Genomic DNA, 25,426 nt, shown 5'->3' with positions numbered 1-25,426 from the left:
GTTTAGACCTGAGCCAACTCCCTGTGCTTACCGTGGGGAGCGTGTGACTGGTCAGGCACTGTGTTATGCAGTGATGCGCACGGTGTCTCCAGTGCGCATTCATAGCCCGGTGCGCTCTATTCCAGCTCCCCGCATTTGCCGTGCTAGAGTGGGCATCCAGCCAGGACGGGTTGTGCCGGCTCAGCGTTTCTGGTCTCCAGTACACCTCTTCGTACCAGGATATCCTGTGCCGGCTTTGCGTGCTGTATCCCCAGTGCATCTTCACAGCCCAGTGCTTCCTGTGCCAGCGTCCCGCACTTATCGAGCTAAAGTGAGCATCCAGCCAGGACGCATTGTGCCAGCTCTACAGTCCTGAACTCCAGTGCGCCTCCACAGTCCAGTACATCCTGTGCCTCCTCCCCGCACTCACCCTGAGGTGCGTGTCTTCAGCCCGGTGCCACCTGTACCGGTCCCACGCATCAGGCCTCCAGTGCGCCTCCACAGTCCAGAGCTTCCGGCGACAGTTCCCAGTCCAGAGCTTCCGGCGACGGTTCCCAGTCCAGAGCTTCCAGCGACGGTGGGACGCTCCCGAGCCTCCAGCGGGGGTTCTCAATCCAGTTCCTCCGGTGACAATCCACAGTCTAGAGCCTCCGGCGATGATCCACTGTCCGGAGCTTCCGGCGATGCGCCCCGCACCGGAACCACCCCCGACGCCCTGCGTCATCCATCATAGATGCCCACCCGGACCCTCCCCTAATGAGTCAGGTTTTGCGGTCGGAGTCCACACCTCTGGGGGGGTGTATTGTCACACCCTGACCATAGTAAGCTATTTTTTCTCTGTGATGGTTGGGACGTGATCGTGACTTGGGTGGGTCATCTAGGTGAATTTGTATTTCTATGTTGGCCTGATATGGTTCCCAATCAGAGACAGCTGTTTATCGTTGTCTCTGATTGGGGATCATATTTAGGCAGCCATTTCCCCTTTGTGTTTTGTGGGATCTTGTCTATGTATAGTTGCCTTAGTGCACATCAGTAGCGTCACGTTTCGTTTGGTTGTTTGTTGTTTTGTTCAGTGAGTTTCGACTTATTAAAATGATGTGGAACTCTACTCACGCTGCGCCTTGGTCCAATCCTTACGAAGAACATGACACAATGTTTTATTGTTGTTGTTTAATATATATTTGCTTCCACTGTTTGGTGTTAAAACTGGGAAAATATTATCGTCAGCTTTTGGTATGTTGAATTGATTGGTTTTGGCTTCATTTGCCTGATAAGTTGTGTAGGTGTTTGTGTTTTGTTTGTTTATTTATACTCACGTGGCAGCATTATGATTGATTTCCTCTCTCACTCTTTATTTTGTTGTTCACTTCACAACTCATTTCAGAAAGTAGGCCACTGGAGAGGCCTGGCTGGAACAAAAACCACACATCTCTCCTCCATCGTTACCGACACTACACATATAAAGCTGTCAATCAACTACTCTACTGCCTGGCCCTGTGTTATGACATACTGGCTGTTTGGGTGGGTCCTCAGCGTGATGGATGGCACCCACAGCCTATCAGGCAGCACAGAGCATCCATCTATGTCTGGAGCCTGTAAAACAAGCTTGGGAAAGCAGCCATGTAGTTCTAACCACCATTGGCCTCCACTAAAAAAAAACATTAACATTAATGAAGGATGGCTTTTAAAGTTCCCTAGTAATAGGCTGGAATTAAATTTATGAGTCAGACGGTTGGCCGGAGAGACGTTGTGATTAACGGTTGTGGTGGATGGATGGGAAAGAGACCTTTAAACCGTTCAATTTGAAGGGGAGATTTGACTGGCAGATAAGCGTCAACATAGAACATGCTTCTGTATCATCATGCCTCTCTCAGTCCTCTTCCTTCTGTCATCGAGCTGTAAACACTTTCTCCTGTCTCCTCAGTGGCTTATTGGAGAAAACGAAAGGTGTGTGCTGTTTGAAGTGACCACAGAAATAAAAGCTGCCACTCTGTGCTGTTGTTTTGATAGTGACGTTCACATTGGACCCCACTGTTATTGAAAAGCCTTTCTGAAATGCTTGCGGTAGGTAACTGCTGAGCTTTTGGTGCTAGTGAAAATAGCCACACTATTTTAATACAGTCTACCTGCCACTTTACCTGGCTGACAGGTCATTTTTAGACAGGTGACGTCAGGCTGCCATTGACGGCGGCACTGCACCTTTCAGTGGTGGTGGAGGCCATAGATTACTGTAGCAGCACAGGGTAATCAAACACTAAAAGGTTCTGATTGCACAGGCAGAACATATATTTCAGAATGCTAAAGCTTCCTGCTTATGCTATTCAACACTGCAGTCCACCACTGTATACTGCAGGAAAGTACTTATATTGTCATAGTGCATCAAAGGGAGAGGGGTTTTGTTTTACTGCCACTTCCTGTAATCAGAACTGCCATTTTAAAGGGAGATTTAGAAATCTATTTGGACCAAACTGTGGCCTGGTATGTTACATAGTAGTAAGGAATATCAGCAAACCACGGACAGCCTCTCTCTCTCTCTCTCTCTCTCTCTCTCTCTCTCTCTCTCTCTCTCTCTCTCTCTCTCTCTCTCTCACACACATTCACTCACTCACTCACTTACTCACGTTTTCTCTCTCTGTCCCTCTCTCTGCTCGCCCCTTCTCTGCTAACCTCTGATGCCATTAGGAAGGGTTGAGGGGGAGGCGGGGAGGGTGGGAGAGAGGGTTCTAGGCTTAATGAATTCCACTGCGTCCTCCCACTCCCCCACCTAGTTAACCCCACCCCCTTCGATGCTCAGGGTGACGAATTAGAACCGCCTGGAAAGGAAAGCGCAAGAAGATAGGGATGGAGCGTCTCCTCTCTCATCCACGCCTTTGAATCACCTTCAAATCACCTAATGCAACATGGCATTCATGAAGGAAACCTACAGAGCTACAGTAGTACTGATTTCATTACCATTCACTCCAAGTCGTTATACCAACTCAGTGTTACTATAATACACGGTACCTACTCAGTGTTACTACAATACACGGAACCTACTCAGTGTTACTACAATACACGGTACCTACTCAGTGTTACTACAATACATGGCACCTACTCAGTGTTACTACAATACACGGAACCTATTCAGTGTTACTACAATACACGGTACCTACTCAGTGTTACTACAATACACGGTACCTACTCAGTGTTACTACAATACACGGAACCTATTCAGTGTTACTACAATACACGGAACCTACTCAGTGTTACTACAATACACGGTACCTACTCAGTGTTACTACAATACATGGCACCTACTCAGTGTTACTACAATACACGGCACCTACTCAGTGTTACTACAATACACGGAACCTATTCAGTGTTACTACAATACACGGTACCTACTCAGTGTTACTACAATACACGGTACCTACTCAGTGTTACTACAATACACGGTACCTACTCAGTGTTACTACAATACATGGCACCTACTCAGTGTTACTACAATACATGGCACCTACTCAGTGTTACTACAATACACGGTACCTACTCAGTGTTACTACAATACATGGCACCTACTCAGTGTTACTACAATACACGGTACCTACTCAGTGTTACTACAATACACGGTACCTACTCAGTGTTACTACAATACACGGAACCTATTCAGTGTTACTACAATACATGGTACCTACTCAGTGTTACTACAATACACGGTACCTACTCAGTGTTACTACAATACATGGCACCTACTCAGTGTTACTACAATACACGGTACCTACTCAGTGTTAGTACAATACACGGAACCTACTCAGTGTTACTACAATACATGGCACCTACTCAGTGTTACTACAATACATGGCACCTACTCAGTGTTACTACAATACACGGTACCTACTCAGTGTTACTACAATACACGGTACCTACTCAGTGTTACTACAATACACGGAACCTATTCAGTGTTACTACAATACATGGTACCTACTCAGTGTTACTACAATACACGGTACCTACTCAGTGTTACTACAATACATGGTACCTACTCAGTGTTACTACAATACACGGTACCTACTCAGTGTTACTACAATACACGTTACCTACTCAGTGTTACTACAATACACTGTATCTACTCAGTGTTACTACAATACACTGTATCTACTAAGTATAACTACAATACACTGTATCTACTAAGTATAACCACAATACACTGTATCTACTAAGTATAACTACAATACACTGTATCTACTAAGTATAACTACAATACACTGTATCTACTAAGTATAACTACAATACACTGTACTTGTAACGATTGTCTTCCTCTTCTGATGAGGAATAAGAAGGATCGGACCGAAATGCAGCGTGGTACATGTCAATGATAACTTTAATAACTCAGAACACGAGAAAATACCAAAAGAAAAAAGTGCAGGAAATAAATGAAAATTGAAACAGTCCCGTATGGTGCAAACACAGAAACGGAAAACAACTACCCACAAATCATAGTGGGAAAACAGGCTGCCTAAGTATGGTTCTCAATCAGAGACAACGATTGACAGCTGCCTCTGATTGGGAACCATACCAGGCCAAAACCAGCAATACAAAACATAGAAAAAAACAGAATGCCCACCCCAACTCACACCCTGACCAAACTAAAATAGAGACATAAAAAAGGAACTACGGTCAGGATGTGACAGTACCTACTCAGTATAACTACAATACACTGTATCTACTAAGTATAACTGCAATACACTGAACCTATTCAGTATAATTACAATACACTGTATCTACTTAGTATAACTGCAATACACTGAACCTATTCAGTATAATTACAATACACTGTATCTACTAAGTATAGCTACAATACATGGTACCTACTCAGTGTTACTACAATACACTGTATCTACTAAGTATAACTACAATACACTGAAGCTACTAAGTATAAATACAATACACGGTACCTACATAAGTATAACTACAATATACGGTACCTGCTCAGTGTTACTACAATACACTGTATCTACTAAGTATAACTACAATACACTGAACCTACTCAGTATAACTACAATACACTGTATCTACTAAGTATAACTCCAATACACTGAACCTATTCAGTATAATTACAATACACTGTTGTATCTACTAAGTATAACTACAATACATGGTACCTACTCAGTGTTACTACAGTACACTGTATCTACTAAGTATAACTACAATACACTGAACCTACTAAGTATAACTACAATACACTGAACCTAGTAAGTATAAATACAATACACTGTATCTACTAAGTATAACTACAATACACTGTATCTACTAAGTATAACTACAATACACTGCATCTACTAAGTATAACTACAATACACTGTATCTACTATGTATAACTACAATACACTGTATCTACTAAGTATAACTACAATACACTGTATCTACTAAGTATAACTACAATGCACTGTATCTACTAACTATAACTACAATACACTGTACCTACTCAGTGTTAGTACAATACACGGTACCGACTCAGTGTTACTACAATACACGGAACCTACTCAGTGTTACTACAATACATGGCACCTACTCAGTGTTACTACAATACACGGTACCTACTCAGTGTTACTACAATACACGGTACCTACTCAGTGTTAGTACAATACACGGTACCGACTCAGTGTTACTACAATACACGGAACCTACTCAGTGTTACTACAATACATGGCACCTACTCAGTGTTACTACAATACATGGCACCTACTCAGTGTTACTACAATACACGGTACCTACTCAGTGTTACTACAATACATGGCACCTACTCAGTGTTACTACAATACACGGTACCTACTCAGTGTTACTACAATACACGGTACCTACTCAGTGTTACTACAATACACTGTATCTACTCAGTGTTACTACAATACACGGAACCTATTCAGTGTTACTACAATACACGGTACCTACTCAGTGTTACTACAATACACGGAACCTACTCAGTGTTACTGCAATACATGGTACCTACTCAGTGTTACTACAATACACGGTACCTACTCAGTGTTACTACAATACACGGTACCTACTCAGTGTTACTACAATACACGGAACCTACTCAGTGTTACTACAATACATGGCACCTACTCAGTGTTACTACAATACACGGTACCTACTCAGTGTTACTACAATACATAGCATCTACTCAGTGTTACTACAATACACGGCACCTACTCAGTGTTACTACAATACACGGTACCTACTCAGTGTTACTACAATACACGTTACCTACTCAGTGTTACTACAATACACGTTACCTACTCAGTGTTAGTACAATACACGGTACCGACTCAGTGTTACTACAATACACTGTATCTACTAAGTATAACTACAATACACTGTATCTACTAAGTATAACTACAATGCACTGTATCTACTAACTATAACTACAATACACTGAACCTAGTAAGTATAAATACAATACACTGTATCTATACACTGTATCTACTAAGTATAACTACAATATAACTACAATACACTGAACCTACTCAGTATAACTACAATACACTGCATCTACTGTCTTCCTCTTCTGATGAGGAATAAGAAGGATCGGACCGAAATGCAGCGTGGTACATGTCAATGATAACTTTAATAACTCAGAACACGAGAAAATACCAAAAGAAAAAAGTGCAGGAAATAAATGAAAATTGAAACAGTCCCGTATGGTGCAAACACAGAAACGGAAAACAACTACCCACAAATCATAGTGGGAAAACAGGCTGCCTAAGTATGGTTCTCAATCAGAGACAACGATTGACAGCTGCCTCTGATTGGGAACCATACCAGGCCAAAACCAGCAATACAAAACATAGAAAAAAACATAGAATGCCCACCCCAACTCACACCCTGACCAAACTAAAATAGAGACATAAAAAAGGAACTACGGTCAGGATGTGACAGTACCTACTCAGTATAACTACAATACACTGTATCTACTAAGTATAACTGCAATACACTGAACCTATTCAGTATAATTACAATACACTGTATCTACTTAGTATAACTGCAATACACTGAACCTATTCAGTATAATTACAATACACTGTATCTACTAAGTATAGCTACAATACATGGTACCTACTCAGTGTTACTACAATACACTGTATCTACTAAGTATAACTACAATACACTGAACCTACTAAGTATAAATACAATACACGGTACCTACATAAGTATAACTACAATATACGGTACCTGCTCAGTGTTACTACAATACACTGTATCTACTAAGTATAACTACAATACACTGAACCTACTCAGTATAACTACAATACACTGTATCTACTAAGTATAACTCCAATACACTGAACCTATTCAGTATAATTACAATACACTGTTGTATCTACTAAGTATAACTACAATACATGGTACCTACTCAGTGTTACTACAGTACACTGTATCTACTAAGTATAACTACAATACACTGAACCTACTCAGTATAACTACAATACACTGTACCTACTAAGTATTACTACAGTACACTGTATCTACTAAGTATAACTACAATACACTGAACCTACTCAGTATAACTACAATACACTGCATCTACTAAGTATAACTACAATACACTGAACCTACTAAGTATAACTACAATACACTGAACCTAGTAAGTATAAATACAATACACTGCATCTACTAAGTATAACTACAATGCACTGTATCTACTAACTATAACTACAATACACTGTATCTACTAAGTATAACTACAATACACTGAACCTACTAAGTATAAATACAATACACAGTACTTACTAAGTATAACTACAATACACAGTATATACTAAGTATAACTACAATACACTGCATATACTAAGTATACCTAGAATACACTGAACCTATTCAGTATAACTACAATACACTGAACCTACTAAGTATTACTACAATACACGGTACCTACTCAGAATATTCAGAGTATCAGTATTATCTCCTGATACAAGAATTGTAGCATACTCCACTAACTTAACCAACGCTGATCACAGTACTGTATATGGGCTACCTGATGTTGTTATTTAGTTCCATAATGGTTTGATGGCTGACATTCCTGACTTAACAGAGATGTGTCATCATCGTGCCGCCCGGTGCTTACTCACTCCTCCTGAGCCATGCGTTTAGTTTTCCTTGGCAGGCTCAGGCCACAGCTCATTAGACTAAGAGAATGCGCCGCCTTAATTAATGATATGTAAATATCCTTGAATTGGCCACATTTGCATATTAAGAGAGATTTGCGGAATCTGTGGAGTAATATATTTTAATTAGGGATTAATTAAAAAATAATGGGAATTTAATTTTGCCTGGCAGGTTGTGTTTGGTGTGAAGCGCACATCTCGCCCAGTGTCTGACTGCTGAATCAAGCTATACCAAAACATGAAGGAAAGGAAGCTTTTCTCTCTCGCGCACACTCGCACACACACACAATCCACACTCCTGGAGCTGCCAAAGGCCTTCCCAGGGGGTCTCCACATCACAACATGCTAGCTTGGAGGGGGGAAATCAAACAATATCACACACACCACATACACGCTTTGTGTGGGGTGTGTGTTGTTGGGGGGTGTCCCAGATTGACTTAATTTCCTCTCTCTCATCTTTTCCTTTTTTCTTTCTGGAGTATAGGGAATGGCCCTCAGACACGGAACACTAGTTGTGTTGGCAATTATGTTAATAGAATGCCATTAGGCCATGATTCTGTATGAGCGATTGGGGAGCGAGGGCACGTTTTCACAGACCAAGTCAATGCCAATACCAAGTCAATGCTGCATCTGCTTGACACCTTTCCAGTGGACTAATTTACATAAACATACAGCCCTACTGTACCTGGCAAATCATGGAGATCTTTCTCTTTTCTTTGTTGTGATTAAAATCAGTCTTGTCATAAACTAACACAAAGCCATGTGTCATGAAATGAGACAAACTGTTAGTCATAGCAGATGTTCATACTGTTTTAGGGTTTCATTACTAAAGCTTTTATGACATAGATAGATGAAGAATTAGAGAGACCTCTGAAGTAATTCAACTGATGAGGGTGTATTGTTCCTAATAGGTGTTGTAGAATAGACATGTATTAATAAGGTCTATGTTAGTAATAGCTAGTACTAGAGCAGGAGTAGACACACGAGGGAGAGAGAGATCCTTTGGCATTTCTGATGTGTAGTCAGTAGCTTGCTGACGTTATTGATCCAGGACCTCTGGATTCATTATGAGAGCTGCTGGTGGAACTGCAACCGCACACCCACCCACCCACCACCCTCCACCTCACCAGAGCTTTATTTATGCTGCTTCCTCCTCTCCTCTCCTCTCCTCTCCTCTCCTCTCCTCTCCTCTCCTCTCCTCTCCTCTCCTCTCCTCTCCTCTCCTCTCCTCTCCTCTCCTCTCCTCTCCTCTCCTCTCCTCTCCTCTCCTCCTGCATGGCACAGCCTCTCCTCCTCTTTTATTCTCCATGCATTATTATTTTATTATTCTTTTACAGCCGCCTTATCGGGTGTATTTCAGCGTGGATAAGACCTGTCATCTTTAGGCCCTGCCTGGGAATTTGATGGAGGGAGGGGAGAGGAGAGGGAGGGGGTGTGAGAGAGAGAGTGAGAGGGAAGGGGTATGAAGTGCCCCAGTCACCCCCTCCGCTTGGTCTGTGAGATGGACTCTCTTTCTCTCATCCCTCTCTCTGTCTCTCATCCTTAATGAGAATCCCCCTCTAATTGTGTGAGCGGGCAGCGGTGCGGTGTGCAGGCGGGGGTGAGGGGAGGGAGGCTGGCGGGGTTATATTGTGATACTGGCTACGTGACCGCTATGCTGATGGAGGCAGGGGATCAATAATTTATGCCCTGACCTTAATGGTAGTGTTAAAAAGCTCATCCGTCTGGAGTCTGGAGACTCAGACCCTTAAAGGTGCAGTGCAGAATAAATTGAGACTGAGGAGTTAGCTGGGGCCATAGGTAGGTGTGGGGGATGGTGGGGGAACAGAGGATAGATAACAGAGGAGGAGTGGTAGGAGAGTCTTTCATCAGTGGCTCAGTCTAAGTCCTTTGAAAGGGATAAACTTTGATTTGATTTGTGCATGTCTACTACATTGTCTCCTGCATCCACATGCAGTTCCCCAAACATTAATCCTCTTACTTATTTAAATGAATGCTGCCATAAGCTTTTGCTTGTATTTTTGTCTGGTTGTGGTGGGGGTGTTGGTGGTAATCCGTTCCATGAAAAATCCATCCCTCCATTTTATCCACTGAGGCTTACAATACTTGACCCAGTCAGAGACACCGGAACTGAACAAAGATAGAGGGCTGTAATGATGCTTTACAATACTTGACCCAGTCAGAGACACCGGAACTGAACAAAGATAGAGGGCTGTAATGATGCTATACAATACTTGACCCAGTCAGAGACACCGGAACTGAACAAAGATAGAGGGCTGTAATGATGCTTTACAATACTTGACCCAGTCAGAGACACCAGAACTGAACAAAGATAGAGGGCTGTAATGATGCTTTACAATACATGACCCAGTCAGAGACACCGGAACTGAACAAAGATAGAGGGCTGTAATGATGCTTTACAATACTTGACCCAGTCAGAGACACTGGAACTGAACAAAGATAGAGGGCTGTAATGATGCTTTACAATACTTGACCCAGTCAGAGACACCGGAACTGAACAAAGATAGAGGGCTGTAATGATGCTTTACAATACATGACCCAGTCAGAGACACCGGAACTGAACAAAGATAGAGGGCTGTAATGATGCTTTACAATACTTGACCCAGTCAGAGACACCGGAACTGAACAAAGATAGAGGGCTGTAATGATGCTATACAATACTTGACCCAGTCAGAGACACCGGAACTGAACAAAGATAGAGGGCTGTAATGATGCTTTACAATACTTGACCCAGTCAGAGACACCAGAACTGAACAAAGATAGAGGGCTGTAATGATGCTTTACAATACATGACCCAGTCAGAGACACCGGAACTGAACAAAGATAGAGGGCTGTAATGATGCTTTACAATACTTGACCCAGTCAGAGACACCAGAACTGAACAAAGATAGAGGGCTGTAATGATGCTTTACAATACTTGACCCAGTCAGAGATACCAGAACTGAACAAAGATAGAGGGCTGTAATGATGCTTTACAATACTTGACCCAGTCAGAGACACCAGAACTGAACAAAGATAGAGGGCTGTAATGATGCTTTACAATACTTGACCCAGTCAGAGACACCGGAACTGAACAAAGATAGAGGGCTGTAATGATGCTTTACAATACTTGACCCAGTCAGAGACACCAGAACTGAACAAAGATAGAGGGCTGTAATGATGCTTTACAATACTTGACCCAGTCAGAGACACCAGAACTGAACAAAGATAGAGGGCTGTAATGATGCTTTACAATACTTGACCCAGTCAGAGACACCAGAACTGAACAAAGATAGAGGGCTGTAATGATGCTTTACAATACTTGACCCAGTCAGAGACACCGGAACTGAACAAAGATAGAGGGCTGTAATGATGCTTTACAATACTTGACCCAGTCAGAGACACCAGAACTGAACAAAGATAGACGGCTGTAATGATGCTTTACAATACTTGACCCAGTCAGAGACACCAGAACTGAACAAAGATAGAGGGCTGTAATGATGCTTTACAATACTTGACCCAGTCAGAGACACCGGAACTGAACAAAGATAGAGGGCTGTAATGATGCTTTACAATACTTGACCCAGTCAGAGACACCGGAACTGAACAAAGATAGAGGGCTGTAATGATGCTTTACAATACTTGACCCAGTCAGAGACACCAGAACTGAACAAAGATAGAGGGCTGTAATGATGCTTTACAATATTTGACCCAGTCAGAGATACCAGAACTGAACAAAGATAGAGGGCTGTAATGATGCTTTACAATACTTGACCCAGTCAGAGACACCAGAACTGAACAAAAATAGAGGGCTGTAAAAATGCTTTACAATATTTGACCCAGTCAGAGATACCAGAACTGAACAAAGATAGAGGGCTGTAATGATGCTTTACAATACTTGACCCAGTCAGAGACACCAGAACTGAACAAAAATAGAGGGCTGTAAAAATGCTTTACAATATTTGACCCAGTCAGAGATACCAGAACTGAACAAAGATAGAGGGCTGTAATGATGCTTTACAATACTTGACCCAGTCAGAGACACCGGAACTGAACAAAGATAGAGGGCTGTAATGATGCTTTACAATACTTGACCCAGTCAGAGACACCGGAACTGAACAAAAATAGAGGGCTGTAAAAATGCTTTACAATATTTGACCCAGTCAGAGATACCAGAACTGAACAAAGATAGAGGGCTGTAATGATGCTTTACAATACTTGACCCAGTCAGAGACACCAGAACTGAACAAAGAAAGAGAGCTGTAATGAGTAGCTTTAATCTGGTTCTGGAGCTTGTTTTCCTCTCTGAGCCTTGAGGCCATACACATTGAGAATTCGGACATCCATCGATTTGATTCGGGATATTAATGTCAAGCCCCCCCCCCTCTCGATCCTCAAGCACAGGCGGACGAGGCTTTCATTCCCCTGATGGCAGGATGCAACCATCTCAGTCCCCCTCCTCTCCTACCTCACCCCCCTCCATCTCCCTCTCTCCACTCCCCCCTTAGGGCATGATATATTAGATATAACCAATTCAATTTTATGCAGCCAGGACAGACGCCCTGGGGACATAAACACGCAAATGTTTAATACACTCCTCACCAGGAAGTCCAATGCAGTGGGAGCCTGGCGGAGCCTGCTGCCTGCCCGCGGCTGCCCAGAGTCTCCTCTCACACACTCAATTATTCATGGAACGGCCAAAGTGACTTAATTAAATAATAAAGACAACCTCCCTCCACGCAAAGGAATGGGACAAGGACGAGTCACGGAAGGAGGTAGCTTTGCCAAAAGTCATATGCTGTAAAATGAGGCAGAAAATAAACAGGTGGACTAACCTTCAGTCATTCTGGCTGATGCAATATGATGAAATGTAACATTTATGTGAATGCGCAACCCCCTATCGCCTTTTGAAATGACCAGTTTTGTAAGACAGCAAGAGAGACTGTTTTAAGGCTGGGGGTTAGCTAGGGATTTAATCATCAACTAATCACCATGGGAGTTAGGTCAGAATCCAGCATAGGCATAGTTGAACTACTGCATGCTACTTTGAAAAGGCTAATTTCCTCAGTATTCGCTATTTCTGCCACCTCCAGGGTCGCTCTGAGGAAGTACAGTCCTCTGTCTTTGACGTGATGAAATGTGGCGTTATCTTTTACTTGGTTTCATTAGATTCACTAGAGATTGCACACTCTGGCTCTCCCTACCCTCTAAAACTGGCTGGTCTAGCCCGCTCTGCTCTGCTCCAATACGATGACAAATCCACTGGCCCCGGGGCAAATATATTTCCTTCTCCTATCCCGAGATCGTTTCTCGGGTTCATGCCTGTTTTAACGTGTAATTAATTATTCAAATTAATTTTGAATCACAAGTTACATTTGAGTGGCTCATTCAAGGACACAGGCAGTTTTTCCCGCTAATGGCTAGTAAGCTCCGCCGTTAGATTGAAGAATAGGCCCATTGTGTCCTTTGGTGTGGTGGCGGGCTGCGATAAAGGATGGCGACAAACTGAAGTGTTTAAATCTGCGAATTGAAATGAATGCCCCCTCAAAGCCTGCACTGCCGGCGATACATTAAAGCTAATACTCTGGGAAACAAAGACTAATGTTTGTTTACACACATTAAATACATTGAAAACAGAACCCTGGAGAGAATGGAAAGATTGAATTTCACCAAAGCAGATTTTCCCCTCAGAACTCAAATCATAGAGGAGGGAACTAAATGGTGTACAACAACATGGGGTCACGGTGTTCATTTTTAACTTTGCATAGAGTTGATTATCATAATTTTTTCTACTCCTTCCTTTAGGAATCTATTACATCTTTAATGCCTCTATGGTCATTTCATCCTTTAATGCTCCATATTTAATGTTGATATGTCCCTTTCCTTCTCTTGTGCTACTGACATGTTGAGACTCCTTCAGAGGTCATGCATCAACTCTCATCTTTTATTTACACTATTTTTTTATTTATTCATGTTACTTTTGCATTGAATAATTTAGTCTGTTGAAATGTTTCTTTTTTCACCGCTAAGTGCCCTCCAGTGTGACACATTGTGACACTTCAAAGTGTCCTGTGACAAGCCTTTACAAAATATGCTGTTGTTGTTGTCAGTAGAGTCTGATGAATATATTGATTGAAATTACCCTGCATTTGCACTGGTAGCTAATGGCCAGAACAGAGACAGACCGAGCCATTGTAATTGGCAGAGACTACAAGAGTCTCTTTTTGTCCCTTTTCCCTTAGAATTTACTGCCGAAGGTTGAGAGTGGTATTTATTTTCCTCAGTCTCTGCTCTGCTATCCCGGAGTTGGCAGAGTGATTTTGTAGAATAGAAACATTATAGACTGTTACTGTCAAAGTGTTAAATGTGATGTATAGAGCTAGGGGTTCAGAGGGAGGAGGAGGAGGGGGAGGTAAGAAGGTGAGCAACGGCACCGCCAGGCAGCCGTGACTGCAGCAGCAAGTTGCTCTGGGAGTGAGGGGAGAGAGGGTGGGTGGGGGGGGGGTGGGGGGGGGGGAGCGAGATGAAGTAGAGAGAGCCGATGTAGAGAAGAGAGAGGCGACAGAGAGAGAGACGAGGTAGAGAAGCGAGAACAAGAGAGGGAGGGAGAGAGAGAGAGACAGAGAGAGCGGGATGTGAGGGATGGCAGGGTAATGTAGCGGGAGGTAATGGTTTCTCTCAGCCCACTGGAACAGAGGGGAGATCATTAGGGGGAGGCTGTCGCCCCTCACTGTCACCATCCCCGTGCTGTGCCTCGACGCCGTTTACCCCCCTCACCTCACCAAAAGCCCCCGTCAGGGTGGCGAGACAGGGAGGTAGACACACAGTGTTTGTGAGGAGAGACAGAGAATGGGGGAGACACAGTGTGTTTGTGTGGTGGTAGCCCACCGTAGCAGAAGCACATTGGCAGAGTGGCGCTCCAAGGAGGCGATAGTGATTTGATGAGTGGCTCATCGTACGCTCCCTCATAGGGAAGGATAGCCCACATGCTTTGTTTTAGTGGCACTCCCACACAGACAGGCAGACACACATATATATATTGACTCACTCCTCCTGCATCCCTTCCATTTGGATTAGATGCATTCAACTGTACTCTATGTTCTATGATTCAACTGTTCATTTGGCCCCAATTTAAAAATGATTAACAAGTATTAGTGAGGACGTTTCTCTGGTTGCTTCCCGAGACGCAAATTCGGCAATACGTACAGTGCATTTGCAGACTTGAATTTACATTTGATTCAGACCCCTGTGTCATTTTTGTGTGTAGATTTCTTCCACTCATTAGAGTCAAATAAAGTAATGTTTGCGCCTGAACGTGTACGGACTAAAGGTGCCGTGGGTCGGGCAGGGAGGAATCCTCCTCAGACAGAAACGGTTAACAGCTCTCTGAGCTGCAGGTCGATTTATCCCCTGGTGAGCTCCCAGCTCTCTGTGACAGGAGATTGGACGTCATTAGTCCTACACTCTGCCCACTACACTGCCTGGGGGAGAGAGAGAGGGATATGCTGGGTTCTTGAGGGAGCTTGTCTGGTATTTTCTGTGTCTACATTGTATATTATAGAGACATTGTATATTGTCTATAGCCTACTGTTTATAGACATTTTATCAGTGGAGGTCGGTGCCATTTAAGATGAGGCAGGATGATAAAACAAATTATGAGCATGGCCTTATTTCTATTATAGCATATTGGATGACTGTTATTCATATTCCATTCACCCAGCTCAATGTAACATCGATAGGTTTAGGCTACTACATTACATTTTTCTATGCCCATCATGAGGTTGCTACAACATAGCCTTTGAGTAATCAAGGTGACAGACAGTGACAGATTCAGTACCGCCTTGTACACTCTTGCCTGCATCTAGCTGATCTAGGGTTTAACCATTAGTCCAACAGTTGCAAACAATAGTTTCTAATGGAGATATTCAGGTATGTTTATCCCCGTTTGCTTCCGTTTGCTTCCGTTTAAGAAAGGGTTTTCAACAGAATCCGCGGAATGAATACACCCCTGATCACATGCAAACACAGTTGACTTTCATAGCAGCCACATACAAACAGCATGATGCATATTCTTCTATAATTCCTTCTCACATCTACGCATTCTCCTCTCACCTTTTCCCTTTGCTTGTGGACTTCAGTGCACAACAAATCACTGTCTGTGACCAGGCGTTCACTAGCTAAGTGAAAGTGAAAGTGAAAAATATACAACGAAATATAGCTCTCTCTCTCTCTCTCTCTTGCTTCTTCATTTTTAAAGAAACTAATTTGTTCAAAACTCTTTAACTATTGCTTTCTCTTTGATTCAACTACTCACCACATTGTATACACTGCAGTGCTATCTAGCTGTAGCTTATGCTTTCAGTACTAGATTAATTCTCTGATCCTTTGATTGGGTGGACAACATGTCAGTTCATGCTGCAAGTGTTCTGATAGGTTGGAGGAAGTCCTCCGGACGTTGTCATAATTACTGTGTAAGTCTATGGAAGGGGATGAGCCTCCTAGGTTTTGTAATGAAGTTAATGTACCCAGAGGAGGACGGTTACACTATGTTACTACCCTACAGAGTGCTGTTGAGGCTACTGTAGACCTTCATTGCCAAACAGTGTGTTTTAATCAATTATTTGGTGACGTGAATATATTTACTATAGTTTAATCTAAAAATGATCACTTTTTTGTGTTTTTTTTACCCCCTTGTCTCATCGCTGCAACTCCCCAACGGGCTCGGGAGAGGCCAAGGTCAAGTCTTGCGTCCTCCGAAACATGACCCACCACACCGCGTTCTCCTTAACACCTGAACGCTTAACCCGGAAGCCAGCTTCACCAACTTGTCGGAGGAAACATCGTCTGGCTGGCGACCCAAGTTAGCTTGCAGGTGCCCAGCCCGCCAGAAGGAGTCGCTTGAGCGCAATGAGCCAAGTAAATCCCCCCTGGGCCAAACCCTCCCCTATCCCAGATGACACTGGGCCAATTGTGCACCACCCTATGGGACTCCTTGGGATTGAACCCAGGTCCATAGTTACACCATAAGCACTGCGATGCAGTGCCTTAGACCACTGCACCACTTGGGAGGTAGAAAGAATCTCTTTATTTAATCTTTCATAATTTGTATTTGTATTAAACTCACTGAGAAGGATGGTCCACTCCTTCCTTCTCTGAGGAGCTCCCACTGCATTGTATAGAAATTGTGACATTGTCCTGTATATCTAAGATTACAAGAGCTTGGGAAGCAACTACAGCAGCTGATTGTCATTATTCTGTATTTTGATATTTTATTTTCCCTCCTCTCAGTTATAATGGTTAAACATTAAAGACAACATGACTTAATCCGTTTCACTGATCCTCCACATGTCTTATTCAAGACTGATTCATACTGCGGACGGGGAAAAAGCTTGTGAGAAATATGATAACACTAATAAACCAGACCAATTACTCCCCATTGACAACCTTCAAAACCCTTTTTTATGGCTGGTTCAGTCAAATAAAACTTAATTGCACCAGTGGAAGAGGACACTGTCATTTTTGCATATATTTTCCAAGCCGCTGAGATTTTATATGATCACGGTTATTGCACCTCTGACATTTTCTACTTTATTGAACAAGACTTTAAATTCTGGTCGGCAGTATATAAAAAGTGAGGAATGTATTTATCTGTTTCAGAGACCTGACTGAAACAGACTGTGACGATTGTTGGTGTGGGTGTCTGCTATTCAGAACCAATAACTCATTCATTAATTGGACCTCTGAAAGCAGGATGTTGTGGTATAATCCCTATTAAATCCTACATTTAAAAAATCCACCGTTCTCTCACCTGTCTGTAAGAGAGAGGGAGAGAGAGAGAGAGAGAGAGAGAGAGAGAGAGAGAGAGAGAGAGAGAGAGAGGTAGAAGAGAGAGAGAGAGGGAGAGAGAGGGAGAGAGAGAGAGAGAGAGAGAGGTAGAAGGAGAGAGAGAGAGGGAGAGAGAGAGGTAGGAGAGAGAGAGAGAGAGAGAGAGAGGGAGAGAGAGAGAGAAGGAGAGAGAGAGAGAAGGTGAGAGAGAGAGAGAGAGAGAGAGAGAGAGAGAAGAGAGAGAGAGAGAGAGAGAGACAGAAGAGAGAGAGAGAGAGAGAGAGAGAGAGAGAGAGAGAGAGAGAGAGAGAGAGAGAGAGAGGTCCTGTAATTAAAAGGAGGTGTCTGTCAGGGTGGCTGGGTCTTTGTGTGGGCCCATATGTTTGGGTGCTGATACAGGGAGGATTATTCTGTTTGGAAGGCTGATAGCAGCCTGTTTATAACCTTGGCATAGACCAAGCCCTAATCTGTCAGGAGCACATCTCTTCCCCCTCCTCCCTCTCCACTACTGTAGAAAGTCTACACCCCCTTGGATTTCTTCACATTTTGAAGTTTTACGAAGTGGGATTCAAATGGATTTAATTGTAATTTGTTTGTCAACAATCTACACAAAATACCCTGTTAAAGTTTTTTTTATTTAATTTTAAACATGAATGAAAAATTTAACACTAATATACCTTGATTAGATAAGTATTCACCCCCCTGACTCAATACATGTTAGAAACACCTTTGGCAGCAATTACAGCTGTGAGTCTTCTTGGGTAAATCTCATAAGATCTTTGCACACCTTTATTGTGCAATATTTGCCTGTTATTATTTTCAAAATTCATCAAGCTGTCAAGGTGTTGGGGATCATAGCTAAACAGCAAGTCAGATTTAAGTCAAAACTGTTACATGGCCACTCCGGAACATTCACTCTCTTCTTAGTAAGCAACCCCAGTATAGATTTGGCTTTGTGTTGTAGGTTATTGTCCTGCTGAAAGGTGAATTCCTTTCCCAGTGTCTAGTGAAAAGCAGACTGAAGCAGGTTTTCCTCTACGACTTTGCTTGTGCTTAGCTCCATTCCATTTCTTTTCATCATGAAAAACTCCACAGTTTTTGCCGATGTTAAGCATACCCATACCATGATGCAGCCATCACCATGCTTGAAAATAAGGAGATAGTTACTCACTGATGTGTTGTGTTCAATTGCCCCAAACGTAAGTCTTTGCATTTAGGCCAAAAAGTGTATTCCTTTGCCATGTATTTTTCTTCAGTATTACTTTAGTGCCTTGTTAAATACATATGCATGTTTTTAATATTTGTATTTTGTGTATTTGTATTCTTCTTTTCACTCTGTCATTTAGGTCATTATATTATTATTATTATTATTATTATTGTAGAGTCACTACAATGTTGTTGATCCATCCTCAGTTTTCTCCCATCACAGCCATTGAACTCTGTAGCTGTTTTAAAATCACCAATGACCTCATGGTGACATCCCTGAGGAGTTTCCTTCCTGTCTTGCAGCTCAGTTTTGTTTTTTTGCCTTTATTTAACTAGGCAGATTAGTTAAAGAACAAATTCTTATTTTCAATGACGGCCTAGGAACAGTGGGTTAACTGCCTTGTTCAGGGGCAGAACGATTTTTACCTTGTCAGCTCGGGGATTCGATCTAGCAACCTTTCAGTTACCTGAAGGACGACTGCATCTTTGCAACAACATGTGAAAAGGGTTGAAAGGGGTGTAGACTTTCTATATGTACAGTGTGAAATGTTTTCTACATATGCAGAGCGTGCCATACTTTTACACCATTTAAAGGTGTAGTGGTGTGTTGTTGCTACCTTCCCCCCACTTCCCTCCTTTTCTAAACTGAACTAGGCACTTAATGTGGCTTTGTGATTGTATTTCTTATCCTCTATCAGTCTTACAGTTACAACTCTCATTATTTCTTTGAACATTCTGCTATTGACTGTAAGTTTACACTCTGAAAAAAGGGTTCCAAAAGGGTTCAAGCGGTCGCCATAGGAGAACCCTTTTTAGTTCCAGGTAGAACCATTTTTGGTTTCTACATGGACCCAAAAGGGTTTTACCTGGAACCAAATCTAATTATTCAAAGTATACTCCTATGGGGACAGCTGAAGTATTCTCCTATGGGGACAGCTGAAGTATTCTCCTATGGGGACAGCTGAAGTATTCTCCTATGGAGACAGCTGAAGTATTCTCCTATGGGGACAGCTGAAGAACCCTTTAAGGGTTAAGATAGCATCTTTTTTTCCCGAAGAGTACACCTAGCGTGTAGTTTTTGCCAAGGTTTTGTGTGTTTAAAAGTCATTTCTATTGTGTTTTGAGAAACATTTGAGAGCATATTTTCGTTATGTCTAGAACATTCAAATGAATCTAGTATTAATGCAAATGTAGAAAGCACTAACAATAGTTCTGTGAAATAGTATTTTAAGATACAGTACTTTGAAGGCATTCAACAAATTATGGATTGTCCGACCAACACTGAAGACATTACACTTACACACACAGAGAGAGAGAGAGAGCAAGAGAGAGAGAGAGAGAGAGAGGGAGAGAGAGAGAGAGACCTTAACCAACCACAGGGACTGCTACGGTTTGAGTGGCAGGAAAAGGAAACTGTCAACATGTGACATTTCCTCCCGCTTCTTCCGTCTGATAAATGAAAGTTACACCGTGTGCGCGTTGTAGTGTTGTGTAGCAGTGGAAGGGAAGGCTGTGCTGTGCATCAGAAAGCCTGGCATCGCAGCGTCTCAGGAGATATCAAGCAACTAGGTCAGACTGATAATGTAATCCGCTGACTGCAAGGATCCTCAGCCCAACACATCCACAAAGAAAAAATGACAGGAAAAAGGAAATATAGGAGGAAATATAACTTCATGATGATGTTGTTGCACTTGCTTTGTCTTAGTGTTGCTGCCTAAATAAAAACAGAGGGGGGGAATCTGTTATTTCACTTTTTTAGGAGAGGAAACTGATGTTGTGGTGCTTTCTTCAACAGTAGCGACATTTAACATGATCATTATCAGAATAAAGTATATATATATATATATAGTGTGTTTTAGTGATAATGGGAAAGGTAAATCCACTCTTACATTTTTGGCCAATAATATATAGATATTTGACTCCAATTATTGATACAAATAAAAATACACAAAATATATATATTGTATATATATATTTATTTTTTTGCTACTGTAGGTAGCGTTATCTAGTGCTAGTCAGCTGTAGTTTGTTCTCCATCTTTTAAAATAGTGAAGCAACATGTTTTCTCATGCTCTGTCTTGTCTCTCTACTACAGACATATAGTGAGCCATATGTTTGGAACATGAAATCGCAATAAAATCGCAGTATCAAATCACAATACATATAGAATCGTGAAAATCGCAATAAATTATCATGACTCAGGATATTTTTATTTATTTAACTAGGCAAGACAATTAATAAATTCTTATTTACAATGATGGCCTAGGAACAGTGGGTTAACTGCCCTGTTCAGTGGAAGAACAACAGATTTTTACTTTGTCAACTCGGGGAGTCAATCTAGCAACCTATCGGTTGCTGGCCCACCGCTCTAACCACTAGGCTACCTGCTGCTCCCAAACGCACTTTCCCATTGTTTTTGATATGACCCAGATGCAAACACAGGAAGTGGATAGTACAGTTCTCAATAATGTATTATAGCACGGGGCAAAGGGCAGATCGAGGACAGGCAGAGGTTCGTAATCAGATCAGAGTCATGCAGGTACAGGATGGCAGGCAGGCTCAGGGTCAGGGCAGGCAAAATGGTCAGAACTGGGAAAACTAGGAAACAAACCGTTGAGAAACAGGAAAACGGGAAAGCACGCTGGTAAGACCTGACAAGAAAAGATGAACTGGCAACAGACGAACAGAGAACACAGGTATAAATGCTCAGGGGATAATGTTGAAGATGGGTGACACCTGGAGGAGGGTGGAGACAAGCACAAAGACAGGTGAAACCGATCAGGGTGTGACATGCATATCGTATCGGCACCCTAAGTACCGTGATAATATCGTATCGTGAGGTCCCTGGCAATTCCCAGCCCTACCCACAACATCAGCCTATACTGTACATTATCCAGCATACATACCGTATATCAATAACATCACAGTCTCATTCCTGGGAGGAGAGTGAGGATGAGAAGAAGTTACTGCATCAGCAAAGTGCATTTTCATTCAGATGCATTATTCCAGAGAGGGTGAGGGAGAGAGAGCGAAGGAAAGAGCGAGAGAAGGAGAGAGAGGGAGAGATACAGCCCGACTGTGACAACTCTCCCTCTCCGCAGGTGTGGGAATCAAACGGGAGCTAAAAATAAGCCTGGCAGCTGGGAGTTATTCACAGTGACGGGAGGGGGAGGAGAGGGGTTGTGGTGGGGAATCAGGGAGTCCAGCTGGGGAGGCAGGTGTGTACGGGCTGACCGACAGAATACACCTTATATCCCACTGTGACTTAAAGACATCTTCACTCGGATTCTGATATGTAGTCGGTGGTCTTTCTGTAGTCTTGACCTAGCCTGGTCCCAAATCTATTTTGTGCTGTCTTGCCAATTCCTATGGTTATTGTCACACCAAGACAGCAGAGCTGTTTTTATGGAACACAACATACATGTATTGTGAAACATGAAGTCGTATGAGTGCCTTCCTCAGATAATCGCAATGTATGCTTTCGCCGTAAAGCCTTTTTGAAATTGGACACTGTGGTGGGATTAACAACAAGTTTATCTTTAAAATGGTGTATAATACTTGTATGTTTGAGAAATTGTAATTATGAGAGTTCTGTTTTTTTTTTATTTGGCACCTTGCAATTTCACTGGCTGTTGTCGAGGTGGGACGCTAGCCCACATATCCCAGAGAAGTATAAGCACATTGCTCAATGAAAATAAACCATGGGGAAAAGCGTCCTCCATTTGCTATTTAAGTGCATAGATGACATCTATTTTTTCCGGCTGCCCCTGTTTGGATACAGGTGCATGATAGTGGTCCATTCTACATCAAAATCAAGAATAGTATGATGGGTGAAAATATTACCCTATCACTTGTGAATTATATATTATCAATCGTGAATGATGCCTTGCAATAGAAACAATGCCTTTTTTTTGCGACTTTTTCGAAATCATAGTTGCACACCTCATGTAGCCTAGTCCATAGGCCTATATGTTTCAATAAGGTTTGTATATAGCCTAATAGTTTATCAACATTTTAAGCTAAACGTTCTGATCTGTCGCGTCAGCCACATTGCGTAAAACAGTATTTGGGATGCTTGTATTGGTTGTATTAATTTGGGATCTGAAGCATCCCACAACAGTCCCAGACTATGTTTGGAATATTTATTTATCGCACAGAATAGAGTAGGTTAACCTTTGTACTATGGGGGAGAGTAGATTGACATAGCCAAGTACTTTCGCTGTTCGTTAGGCTTACTCATCTTGTTGGCTGACGAAAAGTAAATATGGACAGTTCTTCCAATATCTTCAATGTGCACCTCGGAATTGGATGCACAATGTGTCTGTCTTCACTTGTAGCCTGTGAGAAAGACCCTATCACCTGATGGAGAGCCATGTGAGTGAAAAGGTGATTCGGAGCGCTCAGCACTTAGGGAGAAGGGCACAACGGCCACTGGCTGCAAAAGGCATGGAGATACCACCGTGAAATTTTAGGCATTATCACGTGCTTGTCGAATTGTGAATGAGTGACTGATGTAGTGTGTACAGCCTGGGGAAAAAGCAAAGCAGAGGTCATGCCTTTTAAGCAACTTTTTTCAAATCATCATTAGAGTTGCATCTTGCAGCCTTACAATGTATTAAAAATCAAAACACATAGCCCAACGTTTGTAGAACAACTAAATAATAACCCTACATTAAGCATATAGAAATACCTATCGCTTTGTTAACCGCTCAACACAGAATAGCCGTATGTGCTCAAATCGTTTGGAGAAAATATTCTTTCTATTTTATTCAGCTTTGTTCAAATGTATTCTTCATACTCTAAAATGATGCCATGGAATCAAATCTTGTCTGCTAAATGAACTAGTGTAGCCCACAGCCATTTGCCATGGCCAGATCAGGACCCAACATAAGGGCAACTCAGAGTATGCTATTCTGTTCTTCTGAAATAGACTACATTTTCTTCATTTCATGTTTCTTTAGACCTGTCTAAAATAAATCATACATTTATTGTGAAGTTGTAGGTTATATTACATGGATTTGTTGTGAAGTTGTAGGTTATATTACATGGATTTGTTGTGAAGTTGTAGGTTATATTACATGGATTTGTTGTGAAGTTGTAGGTTATATTACATGGATTTGTTGTGAAGTTGTAGGTTATATTACATGGATTTATTGTGAAGTTGTAGGTTATATTACATGGATTTGTTGTGAAGTTGTAGGTTATATTACATGGATTTGTTGTGAAGTTGTAGGTTATATTACATGGATTTGTTGTGAAGTTGTAGGTTATATTACATGGATTTGTTGTGAAGTTGTAGGTTATATTACATGGATTTGTTGTGAAGTTGTAGGTTATATTACATGGATTTGTTGTGAAGTTGTAGGTTATATTACATGGATTTATTGTGAAGTTGTAGGTTATATTACATGGATTTGTTGTGAAGTTGTAGGTTATATTACATGGATTTGTTGTGAAGTTGTAGGTTATATTACATGGATTTGTTGTGAAGTTGTAGGTTATATTACATGGATTTGTTGTGAAGTTGTAGGTTATATTACATGGATTTGTTGTGAAGTTGTAGGTTATATTACATGGATTTGTTGTGAAGTTGTAGGTTATATTACATGGATTTGTTGTGAAGTTGTAGGTTATATTACATGGATTTATTGTGAAGTTGTAGGTTATATTACATGGATTTGTTGTGAAGTTGTAGGTTATATTACATGGATTTGTTGTGAAGTTGTAGGTTATATTACATGGATTTGTTGTGAAGTTGTAGGTTATATTACATGGATTTGTTGTGAAGTTGTAGGTTATATTACATGGATTTGTTGTGAAGTTGTAGGTTATATTACATGGATTTGTTGTGAAGTTGTAGGTTATATTACATGGATTTGTTGTGAAGTTGTAGGTTATATTACATGGATTTATTGTGAAGTTGTAGGTTATATTACATGGATTTGTTGTGAAGTTGTAGGTTATATTACATGGATTTGTTGTGAAGTTGTAGGTTATATTACATGGATTTGTTGTGAAGTTGTAGGTTATATTACATGGATTTGTTGTGAAGTTGTAGGTTATATTACATGGATTTGTTGTGAAGTTGTAGGTTATATTACATGGATTTGTTGTGAAGTTGTAGGTTATATTACATGGATTTATTGTGAAGTTGTAGGTTATATTACATGGATTTGTTGTGAAGTTGTAGGTTATATTACATGGATTTGTTGTGAAGTTGTAAGTTATATTACATGGATTTGTTGTGAAGTTGTAGGTTATATTACATGGATTTA

At 41.6% G+C, this 25,426-nt stretch overlaps 1 protein-coding gene and 1 long non-coding RNA gene across 3 annotated transcripts in view; one reads left to right on the top strand and one right to left on the bottom strand.

Moving 5' to 3' along the window:
* Positions 1 to 25,426, top strand: part of LOC118402036 (pre-B-cell leukemia transcription factor 1) — a 67,098-nt gene that overhangs the window by 20,549 nt on the left and 21,123 nt on the right. The window lies entirely within an intron of this gene.
* LOC127911030 (uncharacterized) lies at positions 3,142 to 3,698 on the bottom strand. The gene is made up of 3 exons (XR_008077416.1): positions 3,679 to 3,698; positions 3,505 to 3,562; positions 3,142 to 3,214 (listed from the first exon to the last, which is right to left on the bottom strand). It is a non-coding gene; the product is annotated as an uncharacterized LOC127911030 (long non-coding RNA).

This window comes from Oncorhynchus keta, chromosome 23 (assembly GCF_023373465.1).
Source record: "Oncorhynchus keta strain PuntledgeMale-10-30-2019 chromosome 23, Oket_V2, whole genome shotgun sequence".
Taxonomy (NCBI): Eukaryota; Metazoa; Chordata; class Actinopteri; order Salmoniformes; family Salmonidae; genus Oncorhynchus; species Oncorhynchus keta.
The sequence above is the reverse complement of the archived record's forward strand: the minus strand, read 5'-3'. Positions and strand labels throughout refer to the sequence as shown.